At 43.8% G+C, this 16,301-nt stretch overlaps 1 protein-coding gene across 6 annotated transcripts in view; it reads left to right on the top strand.

Moving 5' to 3' along the window:
- Window positions 1-2,473: 2,473 nt before the first annotated feature.
- LOC146796628 (uncharacterized) overlaps window positions 2,474-16,301 on the top strand; it is a 142,201-nt gene continuing 128,373 nt past the window's right edge. For 3 of the 6 annotated variants that reach the window (XM_085629290.1, XM_085629291.1, XM_085629289.1), the window contains exon 1: window positions 2,481-2,612. The gene's annotated coding sequence lies outside the window, so the exon portion shown is untranslated. Of the gene's footprint in view, window positions 2,613-16,301 lie in introns of all 6 variants that reach the window. The other 3 variants (XM_085629292.1, XM_085629288.1, XM_085629286.1) reach the window with 2 other exon arrangements.

The following is a 16,301-nucleotide window of genomic DNA, read 5'->3' as shown; positions in this document are numbered from 1 at the left end:
ATGGAGGGTACTCTGATGGCAGGCTATAGAGGGGCAGAGAAGGAAACTGCTGGGAAAAGGCAGATGCCAGGTGCCCAAACACAGGACAGGTCCAGCAGCAGGAGCGGGAAAATCAGGCTCCAAGAAGCAGAGTGAAGTTGGGAGGCCAAGAAGCCTGAAGAAAATCTTCTGGTGGATATAGCTGCCCAACAAGAGCAAAACAACACCTTTTTTTAATGAAAATTGGCCCAACGGGCCAGAGAAACAGGCCTTTCAAACCTGGAATCCTGCAGGGACCAAGTGGGAAACAAAGCAGTTGGTGCTCCATTGTGACTCTTACAATTCCCTGTGAGAAGGCCAAGCCCCCGGGGGCAGCACAATATCAATTTATGACCTTTAATTGGGGAAGTGGTGTAGCTTGGGCCACCTCCCAAGAGCCACATTATTGGCCCTAGAGACCCCATTCTCACTGACAAATCTATCCTCGGGACAGGAACAAGAGTGAGTGTCACTTCACTTAGGTTTCTGGTAGTGTAGGGTAAGACGCACAACGTAGTGTTTTTTCATTGGAGAAGGACGGCGAGGAGCAGGAAGGAGAGCGACCAGGCAGAGGAGGAGGCAGCCACGCAGGTAAGTGCCTTCTTTTTTTAACTGTTTAATTAATTTGGGAGGGGGGAAGGGACCGTAGCGCATTTCCACTGAGTTTTTTTCAAACTCCGTGGAAATACGTGTAGAAGCAGTACGCCTGCTACACCCAGACTTAGTTATGGGGGTGTCGCCATAGAAATTTCCCTCTGACTGTAGATATTTGTAAATTAATTCATGTGTTTTATTAAGTAGAAATGTGTGTAATAATTGACTTTACCTTTTTCATAGGAAAAAGTACTGACTGTACAATGATTTATTGAGTGTTGTTTGTTGTGTACCAGCAAGCTGGGTAACAAGCCTATACTACCTCCCCTGTGTAGGCCTTGGATTGGTCGGCTTCACTACCCTGAGAGTTTCCAGTGCTATAATGGGGTATTTGGTTCAGAGTAAAGGGAGGTTACAGACCTATTACTTGAAGAATGCACAGCCTTTGCAACTATTAACCCCTTCGATGCTGCGCAGATTCCGCCGCTGTGCTGACGGAATCTTGCGCGGGTGTGCTCATGACGGAATGGTTCCGTCATGAGCACAGCTCAACCGTGGGTCATGACGGAACCATTCCGTCATGAGCACCGAAGGGGTTAATCCAATTTCTTACAGTAAATAACAGCAAACATGTTATTTGTTCAACTACAGCATGCTTATTTCTTAACGTGTAGCCCAAACAGTTAGGCCCCGAATTTTTTAAAAAGAAATGCAAAACTCGACTCTTGTAACATACCCTTAAGTCTATTATTATGTTTCATCTGTTGGAGGTATTTACTAAACTTCACTTCACAAAAAGACGTAACTTATGACAATCTTAAGAAACAGTTCAAAGTGCAAGGAATTCACAAAGACACAAATTAACTTTTTCCTAGTCCAAATTTGCATATTTAGTTAATGTGAACCCAGTACTCAAGTTTAGGAATTGGAATTTACTTTGAAAATCATTTCTTCTTTCTTTACAAAAAAAAACAATGACGTCCTTTTTTCCCCTCACACCTCCTGTGAACATTAGGGCAGTGGGGACATCTTCCCACTCTTTTTGTAGCAGTTTGTCCAGATCTTCCAGTTGTAATTAATCCGGAAGACTAATGTGGAAAATGTACTTTATAAAGTTTTGTGAAACCCAAAACAATTACATCTGACTAATCTCATTCGTATAGGATTTCTTCTCCCCCTCCTCAGACACACTCATGTGTGGACACTCCCATAAGTGATACTTCATTAAAAAAAACTTAAGAGCCATAAGTTACACAAACATAAGGTACACATTCTCCATTCACTGACTTACCCCAGATATAGAACTGTTATAAATAAAGTGTAACAAGAGTAAATTACAGCCGTCAATCATTCGTAAATCTGGACATTTTCTGTGTAAATCAAGTGCTTACTTCTGTGTCCAGATTCTGTTTTTAAAAGTTAGTAAAAAGGAACTACCTCTAACTCTGTGCTTAGTTTGTACACACTATTGAAAACCTAATGACTACTTTCTCTTTTCTGAGTTATTTTAAAAATGCCACCAGGGAACACAACATTCCTTTTCGACCAGATTCCAACCCTCATATTGTGAAGCAAATGAAAGCCTGTTTCTCTTGCTCTTTTTTAAGAAAAATGGAACGCTCCGAAATACTTCTTTAATCGTTCCTTTTCCTTTAAAAGGCATCACATAAGACCTTTCAGTTTCATCAACGCCGGGGTTTTTGAGCAGGACAATACTTTCTTTTTCACAGAAAGGTCGTCTCACTGCATTTGGTGTCTGCTACGTAAAGTCACATGGTGTAACCATATGCTTCCTAAAATGTAGCTCAAATTGTCTCCAACCAACTTCCTGTTCTGATGTGGGTTTTTTTCGCCCCTCGCTGCGCATTCTTCCAGTCAGAAACTGCCAAGTTCAGGCGAAGAGGGGAACCGATTTTCAAGAAGAATAAGGTTATGAACCAGGGCTATTCGGTGACTCAGCTCTTCATCCCACGGTCTGAAGAAACAACACATTTTGTAAGGTACGTTCTTTAAAACTGCTTCATCCCACTCTATAAAGAAAAGGCTTTTCGCGGTGATTCAAATATATTGCCGACAAGAAGTATGTTTTGAGGCATTTTTCTAAAATGCATAATATTTGCAAACAATCGCTTGGAATATTAAGTTTAAGTTAAGTCTTAATTGTTTTGACTTCTAACGGGTTTCACTTTAATATTGAAACAACAAGTGCAGTGCAGCTGTTTGCCAGTAGAGGGAGACAAAGAACGACTCCTTTGTTTCACAGCCCGTAAATTTACGTTTAAGTTTGAAGCGAACAACGACTCTTTGACGTCTTGCTTAACTAGAACATTTCCAATTTTACACATCTAATAGACATGATATACAGCTGCCAAGGGTTCAGACTGCTTATGTGTGACATTTCTGTGTTTTCAGTGAGGTTGGAATTGACACGTACAGTGACGCTATGCCGTTAAGTAATGTGGCATAACGGCTAGAGTGGCTGACTGACGCTGGGGGTTCGAGTCTGGCGGGAGGCTCAAATCGCCTATGATCTTCGGCAAATCACTTTATCTCCCGTGACTAAAAATGAATGTGTGGGACTCGGTCTGTGATGCAACTGGTGCTCGTGTAAAGCGCCCCGACACCTTCGGGTCGAGTTCGCGCTATATGAAACTGAGAAAAAAACATAAGTTATCCCTTGCGCAGATTACTGAAATGAGATTCGTATTGGTGGCTATATGACTCAACTTCTGCAGTATTATACATAAGGGTTCTGACAGAATGTCATTCCCCCATCCTCAGACGTAGGTATTTCACAAGTGAATATTTCTCAATGTATTTAAATTGTCTTTGGAGCAAACATTGGACTCACAAACATCAATTCATCATAGTCTGTCTGGAAAGTTAGTTTTACATTAAGATTGTATCACCAGTCAAGACAGTTTGTAGCAACTGTTCTTACCAATGGTGAGAGCCCAGCTCGAGAGCACAAGCGGTCTTTGCGGGTCGATACCAGCACCGCTTTTGCCAGGTGCCTGCGCGTCTTGTGTCAGTAGCGAACCAAAGCGCCAGCTTGATAAACAGTGCGTTTAGGCGCTCTTTGGTGCAGCCTCTCCTTCAGGCCCTGCCCACGTCAGCCCATCAGTGACTGACACCAAGGGCCGTATTTATCAAAGGGTTGCATCGCTTCTGCACCACGCAACGGGGTGCAAAAGTGACACAGCCCATAAGATGCAAATTATGAAGCTATGCAAGACCCCCTTGCATAGCCCTGAGTGGCTTGATAAATACAGAGTAACTCAATGCAGCGCAAATCACTGCGTTGCGGTACTCTGCCCCAGGGAGGCGTTCCATGGATGGTGCATGGGTTTTCCCACGCAAAAGCCATGGATTTTGACGCATTCCTAGATTTACCATAAGCGGTAGACCTGAGAAGGAACTAAACAAAACCAGACAGACGCCGAAACGCGGTATAGGGGCGGCAACTGCTTGTGTCTGCAGGGTAAGTGTAACTTACTATTGAAGGACACTCCCTAGAAGGTGGGAAGCCGGTGTGAATTCCGAGGGCTACCACCTGTCACCCTTGGCTTAAATTGGAAGTCCAGTGAGGTGAAGATTGGCCCCGATCCCTGATGAAATTGCCGCAATGGAATATTGGCAATGAAACATGTTGGCCCATCCTAAAGTGGTCTGAAACATGCTGTTCGTCTTTAAATCTTGAGTGGGCTCACAGCATTGAATAAAAATAGGATCATGTGCATGTGAGTCACAACTCATTTTTAGTTTGGAGAAATGGGTTATTCTTTCTCGCACCACGGGGTCTTGTTTGATACAAGCACTTTCTGTGCAATTCTTTACATATCTTTTTCTTCACCTCTTAGCTTACTTTATATTAGACACTGGATTTATCATTTTTTTCACGGTCAAGAAAGTCACCAGTGATGGTGAGAACCTACCAGCAGCTCCTTTGGAGATGCTTACGTGAGGTACTTTCTGATCTTTCACACACTTTTTTCTTTGTACATACTGTTAAGTGGGGGTACAAATGGGGTGGACTGATAAATAAATACATAAAAACCTTTTGGACATTTAGGTTTGGACGTGACTGGCATGTGTTAAAAGCCAGCGTTTGGGCAGAGATATTAGTAGCCAGCCTCCAAGACTCAAGAAAGTTGTGGTATGTCCTAAGCAGTCCGGTCTATTCAGTATTTTGTTTACTTTTGAGTGGAGGGCGACCTGATTGTAGTATTCCCTCTTGTGCCCACATAGAAAGAGGAAAATGCTGCCCTCAGGGGATTGTTTTGTGCAGGAAGGTGTCCTTTTCTGCACAAAAACAATCCTGCCTGAAATGCAGGCACCCTTGCACCTTGGTGCAAGAGTGCCTGCATTGGCGCTAGGCAGCCCATTGTGCACCAGCGATAGGAAAAAAGACAGGAATGCATTGTATAATGTTAAATATGGTGCATTTCTGCTCTTTCCCTGTCACGCAACGCAGCAAGGTGACTTTCTGCGCTGCGTGACTTGTTAATAAATATGCCCCCAAGTTCTTTGCAGCAGCGGTATCCATGGCAAACAAGGCCGGTCCTTGGAATGCACATGCACAGGGCATGTATCTTCAAGACCTGTCTGTGGTGGGAGGGCGTGGTGCACAGTGGCATCATGTCTGTGCTGATGCCAGTTCCAGGATGTTCGGTCAATGTGGACTGAGCTGAGGAGCTATATTGTGACTAATGAGACCCTGGATTGGCTTCAGCAAGCCTATCGGCCCAGTGCCGTCACCAGCTGAAGAACAACAGTTAAAGTGATCTCTGTGCCATGGAGAAAAATAACATGCCTAGCATTTTGGTGCAGCTGATTTGCGTGCCAAGCTGCATCCTTGCTGTGACGCGGAGGCTGTGCCTCGACAATGTTAGTCTAACACGAGATGCGTGGCAGTTGGCAGGGCTGGATATAGCAATCCTTTTGTGTTTGTACTTGAATCTTTCACCCCTCCTACAAAGATGTGGAGATGTGGCATAACGCCCTAAGTTCCCGTCTGTGGATTGGAAACCGAGGGGCATATTTACAAGGGGTTATCGCCACCAGATCGTCACTGTTTTGACGGTCTGGTGGCGATAACCCCTTAGCCTTAATTACAAGGCGGCGTTAAGCCACTTAACGTGGCTTAACGCCGCCTTGCAAATAATGCCCCTATTCATGCAGCACTTAGCGTGAAAGGGGTGGGCAATGGGTGTTGCAGTGGGCGTTCCGCCAACACCCATTGCTTTTTGATGCTGCCCCCTATTTTAAAGGCTGGCGTAAATATGGGGCAGATCCAGAAATAAGACCATGGAAAACCTGGTCTTAAACTGGGGCAATGAGGAGAAATGATTAATTTCTCCTCGTTTTTGCTGTTTCTGTGTGTGCTGCATTCTGCAGCACACATAGAAACAGCAAATAGCCACTAGTGATTTTTACTATGCAGGAAGGTGTCCCTTCCTGCACATAAACAATCATTAAATAATGACGAATTGCAACTTCTATATGTGCTGCATTCGGCAGCACATATAGAAGTTAGAATTCACCATTAATGATTGTTCATGTGCAGGAAGGGACACCTTCCTGCACATGAGCAATCATTCCCTGCAATACAGGCACCCTTGCACCACGGTGCAAGGGTGCTTGCATTGGTGCTCAGCTGCTAAATTTAGCACCAGTGCTAGGGAAAGCGTATTATTGTAAATACGGCGCATCCCTGCATTTTCTGAATGTCGGAGCCCGGCATTACCAATTAAGGCGTAACACTGTGCTCTGCCATTCTGTTGTAAATATGCCCCCAGGTTCCAATATCAGGGCTGGCTCAACACCCTTGATTCTGGGCAAATCATTTATTCTCTCCCTGCCTATAAAATAAAATAAAAATCTTAGTTTCTGTAATCTACTCTGGTGCACACATAAAGTGCTCTTACTCCTTTGGGCCAAGTTCGCTCTATATAAAAAAAACACCAGAAATCGCCCTGCATCATGTTCGTCATTCAAAGGAATGATAAACATGCAGGCAGGAGAGGCCCACAAAACAACCAGTATGCGGCTGTGCTGCCTGGAGCCTGACATTCTTTTCTGCTTACAAAATCCATGTTTTTCCAAAACTTTTATACCCTGTCAAAAGTATTCTATTGTTTTTTTCCTGGGTCAAACTGAGACTTTTCTTTCTTTTCACTGGGTGTAAATGATAATCTATTTATCCTAATTTTTGCAACCATTTATAAACTACAGCAAAACATGGTTTGGGGGCCATTCAGTGAGTACACACACATTTTATTGCATGTTGTGAATAGCGGCTCAGAGATTTGACGAGGCCAAAAATCACTTTTGAGTGCACAGCATTTTACTAATAAAGTCTGCTGCCAACCAGCTTTAGGGCAGTGCGACTGGTGCGGCCGCACGGGACGCTGACCGCAGGGGGGGCGCTTTGTTTAGCAATAACTTATGATTGGAGAGATGAGGGGGACTTTTGCCCAATGGTAGTGAGAAAATCCGAGGAGGCGGTCATATTTTGAGGGGGTGCAAAAAATGATTTTTGCACTGGGCGTCAACAGCCCTAAAGCCGGCCCTGCTGCCAATTAAGTATGCCAGAACATATTTACTGTCACATTGACCACTGTTGCACCGTTGTTTAGGGGCAGAGTTTAAATAAAAATGAATGTTTAAGATGACTGTCAGATTTCGGTCCTCTCCCTAACCTTCTGTGACAATCCTATCTGTTTCCTCCTACTGACTCCCTAATTCATGGGATACAATGCTAGTTTTTCCATTTCCAGCCCTGGGGATAAGTACGAGACATCATTTTGTTTGTGCTTCATTGGTAGAGTCTTGGCTTACAATGACATCTGTGTCGAAAGAGTTTTGGTGTGATAGGTAATTGCGCGTGTGCATGGAGTGAAGGAAAGATGACTAAGAGGTAGAATTATTTTTGACGTATGTTTACGATCTCTAGGTGAGTAGAGCAGCCTATCTGGAAAGACTTTGGTGTCATGACTGAGACTTGGACTGGTGCTCCAAACATGTTGTGACAGGCTTGTTTCTGGAATAAAGCATGGTATACCATAGATTCAGTGATGCCGCCTCTGAGAAGTTTGGGCTTATTGGTCTAAATTTTAGGTGTCATGATTGGGTTTGGAAAGATAGACAGAAAGGAGAGTATTCCTTTCAGTGAACAGTACGTGAGTTTTCTGTTGGGGAACAGCCAAGACTCTACCGCCTTGAGGAATTCTTGTTCATCATGAATAGTCCTTCCCTGTTTTTTAACCACGTGGCATAACCAATGTGACGAGGTGCTGTACTCTACAAATCACAAGGATAGAGAGTACCTTGAGCACCACGTCAGGGTTAAATTGAGGCATGATGCCCGACGGGAGTGGGTAACCATCAGTGAATCCTACATTATGTGGACTGCCACATGACCGCTGGTTTTGAAAAGACCTTTTCAATTAATTTTCTAATTTCTTTTGAGCACGTTATAAAGCAGAAGCAACACCCATAGGTCCTGAGGAAGGCTGCTACATCTCTTTCTGAGCAATTTACCCTGAAACATGTCGACCTAAAAATATTGCTTGATTCAGAAGCAGGTTATATATTGTTTTCCAGCATGATTCCTGTTTTTAATCCTGGCCCAGGGACGCACTAATAAAGTTTTCTGGCATACCCTGTAGCTAGTTTTAATCATCACAGCTCTCACTAGATCAGTTCTTGCTCTGCACCCCTCATCACACTTATCTCATTCAGAAGGTAATTAGTATACCTCTATTTTTTTTACAAAACATCCCTGAGCTCCCCCCTCTCAGAGAGGGGAGTTGCAGCCCACATCGTGACTAGGTTTCATGGTGAGAGAAGGTTACCCAATGATGAAGCATGCCACCATTGGTGGGTGAGGGATACCGTCCTGAAGAAGGAATACTCCATCTCTACTAGGTCACCTCTTTTCTCCTTTCCTCTCCTTTCTTGTCTTACTTGTAAACCCAGGAGTTCTTTGTTGTGGTTAAATGTATGAGTAGGGAATTCAACTACTGCAGGTCTCAAAATATCCTCTGGTTTTGTTATTGTGAATTAGTCCTTCTCTTTGTCAGCTGTCTGTACCACAGGAAGTGCCAAAACATTTTAAGGAGGCCTTGAATACCGTTTAACTATCCCTTCCCTCCGCTGCCATTGACGCGTCAGTCTACGGGCCTGGCGGCTCCCTCTTTTGAAGCGCTTAGAGACCGGTTGGTGATTTAGCGCTATACAAAAGTAAGCTAACATAACATAACATAACAAAACATGTTTGCTTGAAGGGCAGGATGGTCAAGAGGTCGGCCAACTTTGAACACAGGGACCTCTTTGTAAACCATTGGACGAGGGCTCCATTGGAACTTTTGGCAGACTTCAACACCACCAATCAAAAGAACACTTCAGTTGGCTAATATCCTATAAGAATAGACGCACCATGTCACATTTTCCATGTAATTATAAATACATTTTCCATGCATAAATTTCGTATGGTTTTAGAATTTCGTGACTGCCAATTTACTCCCATTCAGCTCAGTCTCAAAAAATTAATCAGATGTTTATAGCTTTCCAATTTATGAATTTAACAATAAAATCCACAGTATTTTTAGTTATGGTCCCAGTATCCAGTCAGACTAGCACATAGAGTATGTATTTAACAAATAGATTTCAAGTAGCTGATACTCGCAATGGTGAGAAAGTGACACCCCCACTCCTGTTTACAAATACAAAGCCAGAGACGAGGCCTAGTGCACAGAAGGGGGATTGGTAGTGTTTCCTTTCGTAAGGCAGGAAATCCCTGCTGAACATGAAGGAGAGTGCTGTGTCAAAGAGAACAACTGTCAGAAAGAATAATTCTGTGTGACAAGATAACTAAGCACCAGTGGAAGGACATTATTGGAGAGCAACATTTTCTACCAATGGTTAATTAGCTCAACATGCACTTCGGATAAGAATCAAATTATTCAGTGGACAGAGACAACCCTCCATGCATCAACAGTTCATAGAAGTTCATATAAGCAACATTGTATCTTGGGTGAGCAATATTTGCTTCCGTATGCTCCCTGAATATCAAAGCTGGAATATCGAGGTAGACTAATATCGAGGACAAAATATCGAATCCAAAATATCGAAAGGTGAGGAAGGATAGATTTCATTACAAGATCGGAGGCTACATTATGCATTAATCTTTTAATGCAGATCACAAGCAGCCACACTACATCACAAAGAAAAAACAGTTCTAGAATGCAGTGAGCACAAGCTATAAATGGCATGAGGGGCAAACAGACTGCCTCTTTTAAATGCGGCTCGCAAGCAGATAAGTAACATCTCTTCTTGCTTAGTTTTAGACAAATGTAATGATTGATATGTCTTTGTACTGTACTGTTAATTTCTATCATAATTGTACTGCTCATTTCTATCACAATTGTTTTCTCTTAGCGCTTTTGTCTCATAGCTTGTTTCCTCGCATTTGTGGGTGATCCCGGGTTTTCTTTACCCCCCTCTCCCCTTCACAACGACTTCCTATTAAGGTTGTTGTCACCTTACCCGCTCTTCCCTACCCCCTCCCTTAGGAAATACCTTTTCGCGACTTCGCTTTCTCGAAGGGAGGACGAACTCCCTTCCCTCATATCCACTGGCATCGGCCTCCCGCCGCCATCCCGGTTTTGTTTCTTATGGCATATTGTTTCTGGCCCAGGTTTAATCCCCAAGCTCTACTTAAAGGTTTTTTACAATTTCTCCGATGCGCTCGCGCCGTCCTCCCGAACGCGTCTTCCCCTCAAAGAAAAGCACCTTAGCAATGGTGCCGTCACGCCACCCCTCCCCCTACGTCATTTCCTCTAATCGCTTCTCCGGCAGCGGCTGAGTTCGAGCGAAGCTTTCAGTTACTTCGCTGTCATCAGCTGCTGCCGGAGATCATTCTGCTTTAGTTTAAAAAATAAAAAAAAAAGGGGGGATACTACTTTCAGCCTACAGAGGCTAATGCCACTATTATAAGTTTACCCTGACCACCTAAAAAAAAAAGAGAGATCAACCACTGTAAGCAAATTAATTATTTATTTCCACATCATTTCAAGGCCAACCATAACACGGCCTTTCCAATATGTCAGAATTTGATTCAGACGAGGCTACTGCCATCTCTCCCATTCATGACAATGACTCATTTAAACTTTTCCTGCAGAAAGAAATGAGATCCTGTATGCTTTCTTCTCTTAAAGAAGTGATGTCTTCTAAGAGATCTCTCTCCCTTGTCCACGGTGATCTCCCTGATGCGGTCAGTACTCACTGTAAAAGAAGCAACTCAGAATCACTTTTCAAAGCCCGAAAACCCCAGCAATCCCGACCTAGGGCTCCTACTCTGACCAACCTAAACATTCCTAAACACCCTATAGGGGCCTCAACCACCCACGTGACCCGGTTACAGTGTCCCACTAGAACTGACACAGAGATCCTGTCACAGAGTCACACAAGAACCAAAGCCCCGGCGTCCCAGGTACAGAGTCTCCAAAGAAAGGAGTACGAGACCCAGACACATAGACTTACTAGAAACATAGCCGCAATGTCTGAAGAAGAAGCAGCAGATCTAGCCTCCACATACAACTCCCCTCACACAGCCTCCCCTAAATCCAAAATTCAAGTCATCACGGGCTTCAGAAGAGACTATCCCCCACAAAAAACTCTAGACCCCCGCCTCTCCTCACCACCATACCTAGGGCCCCACCTGGAAACAATCTCAGCAAAAAAGGGCTCTCCACCAACTGCATGTTCATTAATTGCAGACCAGCCACTAAACATCCCACAGAATTAGCAGAAGCCATCATCTCTCAAGACATAGACATTGCGTTCATCACGGAGACTTAGCTAAATGAGATCTCACCACCATGCTTAGATATGCTTGTGCCCCCAGGTTTTACTATCATCAACAAAGATAGGAAAGATGAACGAGGTGGAGGTGTAGCTATTATTCACAAGGACTACATCGACATCATGGAAATGGACTCGTGTAAATACAACTCCTTTGAATGCCTTACTGTCAACATCAAAATTAAGGACAACAGTCCAATACTCTGTCACCTTCTCGATCTCCCACCAGGTAACACTCCCACATTCGGGGAACACTTCTCCGACCTGATTGCACATTGCGCACTTGGAGACGCCAACAACCTAATCCTGGGTGATCTGAACCTTTGCTGGAACGAAGTGAGCAACACGCTAATCCAACCCCTAAACAATCTTCTATGTGACAATAATCTATCCCAACCCTGTCCAGAGGAAACTCACAACAAAGGAGCAACCTTGGATGTCATCATCGCTCATCGGGACGCAATTACGATCGACTACATTCTACCTGTGGACTTGTCGGATCACCACATGATCCTATTCCACATCAAACAAAGAGTGCTATTCCTGCCTCCCGCACAAGACCCACCCAAATGGTCTAGAAATCTCAGCAAGATTCCACTTGACGTCATGGAAGAAAGGCTAAGCTCGCACCTCCCCAGCGGCAACGAGCATCTCTCTACAACAGATCTCACCTCGCTCTACAATGCGAACATGGTGGTCTTGCTTGATCAACTAGCACCCCTGAAAGTAAAAAAAAGCAGAGCTATTCCATCCAGATCATGGTTTGACTCAGACATAAACGAAGAAAGGGGACAATTAAGAGCCTCAGAAAGATGCTGGAGGAATAATGCTACTAGTATCCATCGCGATCAACTCAGAACAGGTCGGAAGAAGTACAACAGTCACATCAAGAACAAATTATCCACGTTCTTCCGCTCCACACTGGATAACGCAAAGAATAGACCCAAGGAGCTCTTTAATATCATCAGACAACAAACATCCAAATCAGCTACGTCCACAGTGCAGGCATCAAAGAACTTTGCGATGACTTCGCCAACTTCTTCAATGACAAGATCTCCAAGATCGAGCACTCTCTGGTCCTTAACATCCCCTCCCTTTCCAATAGCAGCCCGGCTGGAACGCATGGCAGCGTGCCCCTACCCCACACAAAATCCTGGTTACTCTTCCACCCCATTCTTGAAGCCGAGATAGTCAATTTGATCTCCAACTCCAAACCCTCCGCTCACGTCTTAGACCTTCTACCCGTGCAACTGACCAAAAAAGTGAAATTTGCCTTAGCTCCTCTCTGGTGCAAGATTATAAACAGCTCCCTAAAAAGCAGAATCGTTCCAGACTGCCTCAAAGTGGGACAAGTCACCCCACTGCTGAAAAAACCTGGCCTAGATACATCCAATTTGAACAACTTCAGACCTGTCTCCAACCTTCCTCTTCTATCCAAAATCTTAGAAAGATGTGTACTACAACAACCAACTCAACACATGGACAGTATCAACCTCCTTGACTCCCATCAATCTGGCTTCAGGAAAGGCTGCAGCACAGAATCCGCGATCCTCAACATCATCGATGACATCCACAAATCACTGGACTCAGATCAATGCTGTCTCCTTATTCTCCTGGACCTATCGGCAGCATTCGACACGGTAGATCACAATCTTCTCATCAAGGCTCTTCAAGAAAGGGCCGGGCTTGATGAGGTAGTCCTCAAATGGTTCTCCTCTGTCTTACACAATCGCTCCCAGAGAATCAAAATCAAAAACTTTGAGTCTGACATTCACCCAGTCAACAGGGGAGTTCCTCAAGGGTCAGTGCTCTCCCCTCAACTATTCAACATCTACATGGAACCCCTCGCTACCCTACACAAAAAAGCTAACATACCCTTCCACCTGTATGCTGACGACACGCAGATTTACTTGGAAATCTCCTCTGTTAATGACATTCAAAGACTCAACGCCATACTGAAGGAAGTGCAACTCTGGTTGTCAAGCAATCACTTAAAATTGAATCCTGACAAAAATGAATTACTCCTCATTTCGAACAAAGTAGAGAACCCCCAAATGGTGGATTGGCTAAAAGCTATCGATGCGCTCAATGGAAACCTCACCCTGGCTGACTCTGTTAAATCACTAGGCATCACGCTAGACCCGAAACTTGACATGACCAAACACATTAAGAACTAAGCTAAGAGCGCCTTCCTCAACCTGAAGTTATTGAACAAAATAAAGCCTTTCATCCCGGCCAAAGATCTCAAACAAGCCACTCAATCATTGGTGCGGTCAAGATTAGATTACGGAAATGCAGTCCTCACGGGAATTCCAACATCTTGCTCCCTTTAAAACTACTCTCAACGCGGCTGCCAGAATGGTCACCGGACTCAAGAAATATGAGCACATCTCACCGGCACTCAGAGAACTCAAATGTCTCCCAGTAGAAATGCGGGCTAACTTCAGAACAGCCTGCCTCACACACAAAGCCCTACACACCGGCAACCCCGAATACCTGGCGGCCAAACAAAAAAAAGCCAGAACAGGAACCACAGAAGCTCAAACAACCTACTACACATACCATTGTAAGCTCGAAAACAAAAAACCACGGCCAGGTCCTTTGCCGGAAACGTGTCCAAAATCTGGAACTCTATTCCTCCCCACATCAGAACTATTCCCTCCTTTGCTAAATTCAAAAGCCAGCTCAAAATCCTGTTCCTCAATCGATCCTTAGTGAACCGATAGGAGCTGTTGGAGCGCTGAAATCGACTCCTCACTCCGCCCTGACTCTACGCCAGCTAGACCTCGAACCTGATCTCTTTGGCATTGTGACCTATCAGTATTTGTATTACGGGATTTTCCGCATCATTGTATTTTGTGTTTACCATGCTCTGTAACTGATGTAAAGTGCTCCGATACCCACCCGTCAGGTCAGCGCTATATAAAACTCCTCAAATAAAAAATAAAAAAAAGTTGTAAAAAGTTGCAAAGTAATGTTTACACAGATTCCCAGAGGAAACCCTTAAGTGGAAGTACTTTGGGAGCACTATGGGAGCACTGTCCTAAACAAACATATGTTAGCCTGGTACTTGCTGGTCTTCTATACGCAAGCGGCACATTTGCATAGAGCCCTCTATGCCGAAGGGGCTCTAGGTTCTGATGGATCTTAGCATACTCTATACATATTTACTTGGATGTGAACATTTTAAGTACATTTCTGAAGGGCTCCTTCCTCATGGGTCCTGGGAAGAAATAAATCTGTTTAAGTCAGGTGAAAGTACAATGACTTATGATAAACTGGTTTAAGCACTTAATTCAGAGATTAATCTGTAAACAAAATGAGTGCTGGGGCTCTCGTCAGGAGGGAGCTTGCACCAGCCCATTTCTCCTGTTAGAGCCGCCTAAAACAGAACCAGCTACTAACCATGAAAGCGGGGAGAGATTGTGGCGTAATGACCAGAGCTGCTAACTTCGGAGCTGGGGAATCAGGTTCAAGTCCCGGCGTCGGCTCAACATCCTGTGATTCTAGGCAAATCATTTACTCTCCTTGTAAATCAATGTGTCCTTAACTGGTGCTCATGAAAAGCACTGGTGTTGGTGATTAAGTGCGGGTGCTGAACATGGAAACCACCGTCTCAAATTAAGCACTGACTCAATTGGAAAATACGTCTGTCCAACTGATGAATACACTACCAAACAAAGTGTGTGTACTATTTTAAGCTCAGAAGGCACAAACAATTATAGTACTGAATATCTAGGCTATTAATGTCATGGTACAAGAATATTGTGGACAAAATATTGAAGACCAAAGCATCGAAAGGTAAGGGCATATAGAGGAAGTATAATTTTATGTTTCCTAACTCTACGTAACTTGAAGATATATATCTTGACGATATCTATCTATCTATATATCAATAGATGGATAGATAGAGATATAGATATAATCTTCATGCTACGTAGATATGGAGTTATGAAACGTAAATTGCAATTCTCCTATTAACATGACTAGAGAATCTGGATTTCATTAAAGACAAGGAGGCTATCATCAGAGTCGGACATGGTTTTGTCCTTCTAAATATATCAAATTTAACCCCAAACATATCATAATATCTATAAGAAATATCTAGGCATTTGACATCGGAAACTCTACGACAAGAGATTAGACATAAAAGAGTAGCAAGTTTAAGCGAGAGGCATTTTCCGTTAAGATAAGCATTATCGGGCCAAGAAGAGAAAAGGTCTAAGATAGCTTTAACATCCCACATGGTCTGGTATTTAGGTCTAGGAGGTCTTTTCAGTCTAATGCTTTTCATAACTCTACAAATAATAAGGTTCTTACCTACCGTCTTATCATTGACAAGGGAATGTCCAGCGGAGATTGCTGATCTGTAGCAATTAATAGATCTATAAGATAACCCCCTGTCAAATTGTTCGACAAGAAAATTAACTATATTGACGATAGGAGCTTCCACGGGATCCACGTTTCTCTCCATGCACCAACAAAAACATTTTTTCCAAATGTAATTGTATCTATAGTGCGTTCCGGGTGCCCATGATTCTCCGAGGAGAGTGAGAGCTGATGACGAAGGGCCAGACAATTCGTTGGATTGCCTGACATTTTCCAAGCAAGAAGGTTCAAATTCCCTGAAATGATTAGGTGATGATCTTCTCCGTCTGCGTTGGAAACCAGACCCTTGCTCGCTGGAATGAGGAAGGGGATGTCGCAGGACAGTTCCAGAGTAGTCGGGAACCATGCCTGAGACGGGCAAAATGGGGTTATCAGAACCAAGGAGCATTGGTATTTTCTGACCTTCTGTAGGACCCTTTGGATCATAGCAAAGG

The sequence above is a fragment of the Triturus cristatus genome, chromosome 10 (assembly GCF_964204655.1).
Source record: "Triturus cristatus chromosome 10, aTriCri1.1, whole genome shotgun sequence".
NCBI lineage: Eukaryota > Metazoa > Chordata > Amphibia > Caudata > Salamandridae > Triturus > Triturus cristatus.
Note: the sequence above shows the minus strand (reverse complement) of the source record. Positions and strands in the feature narration are given on the sequence as shown.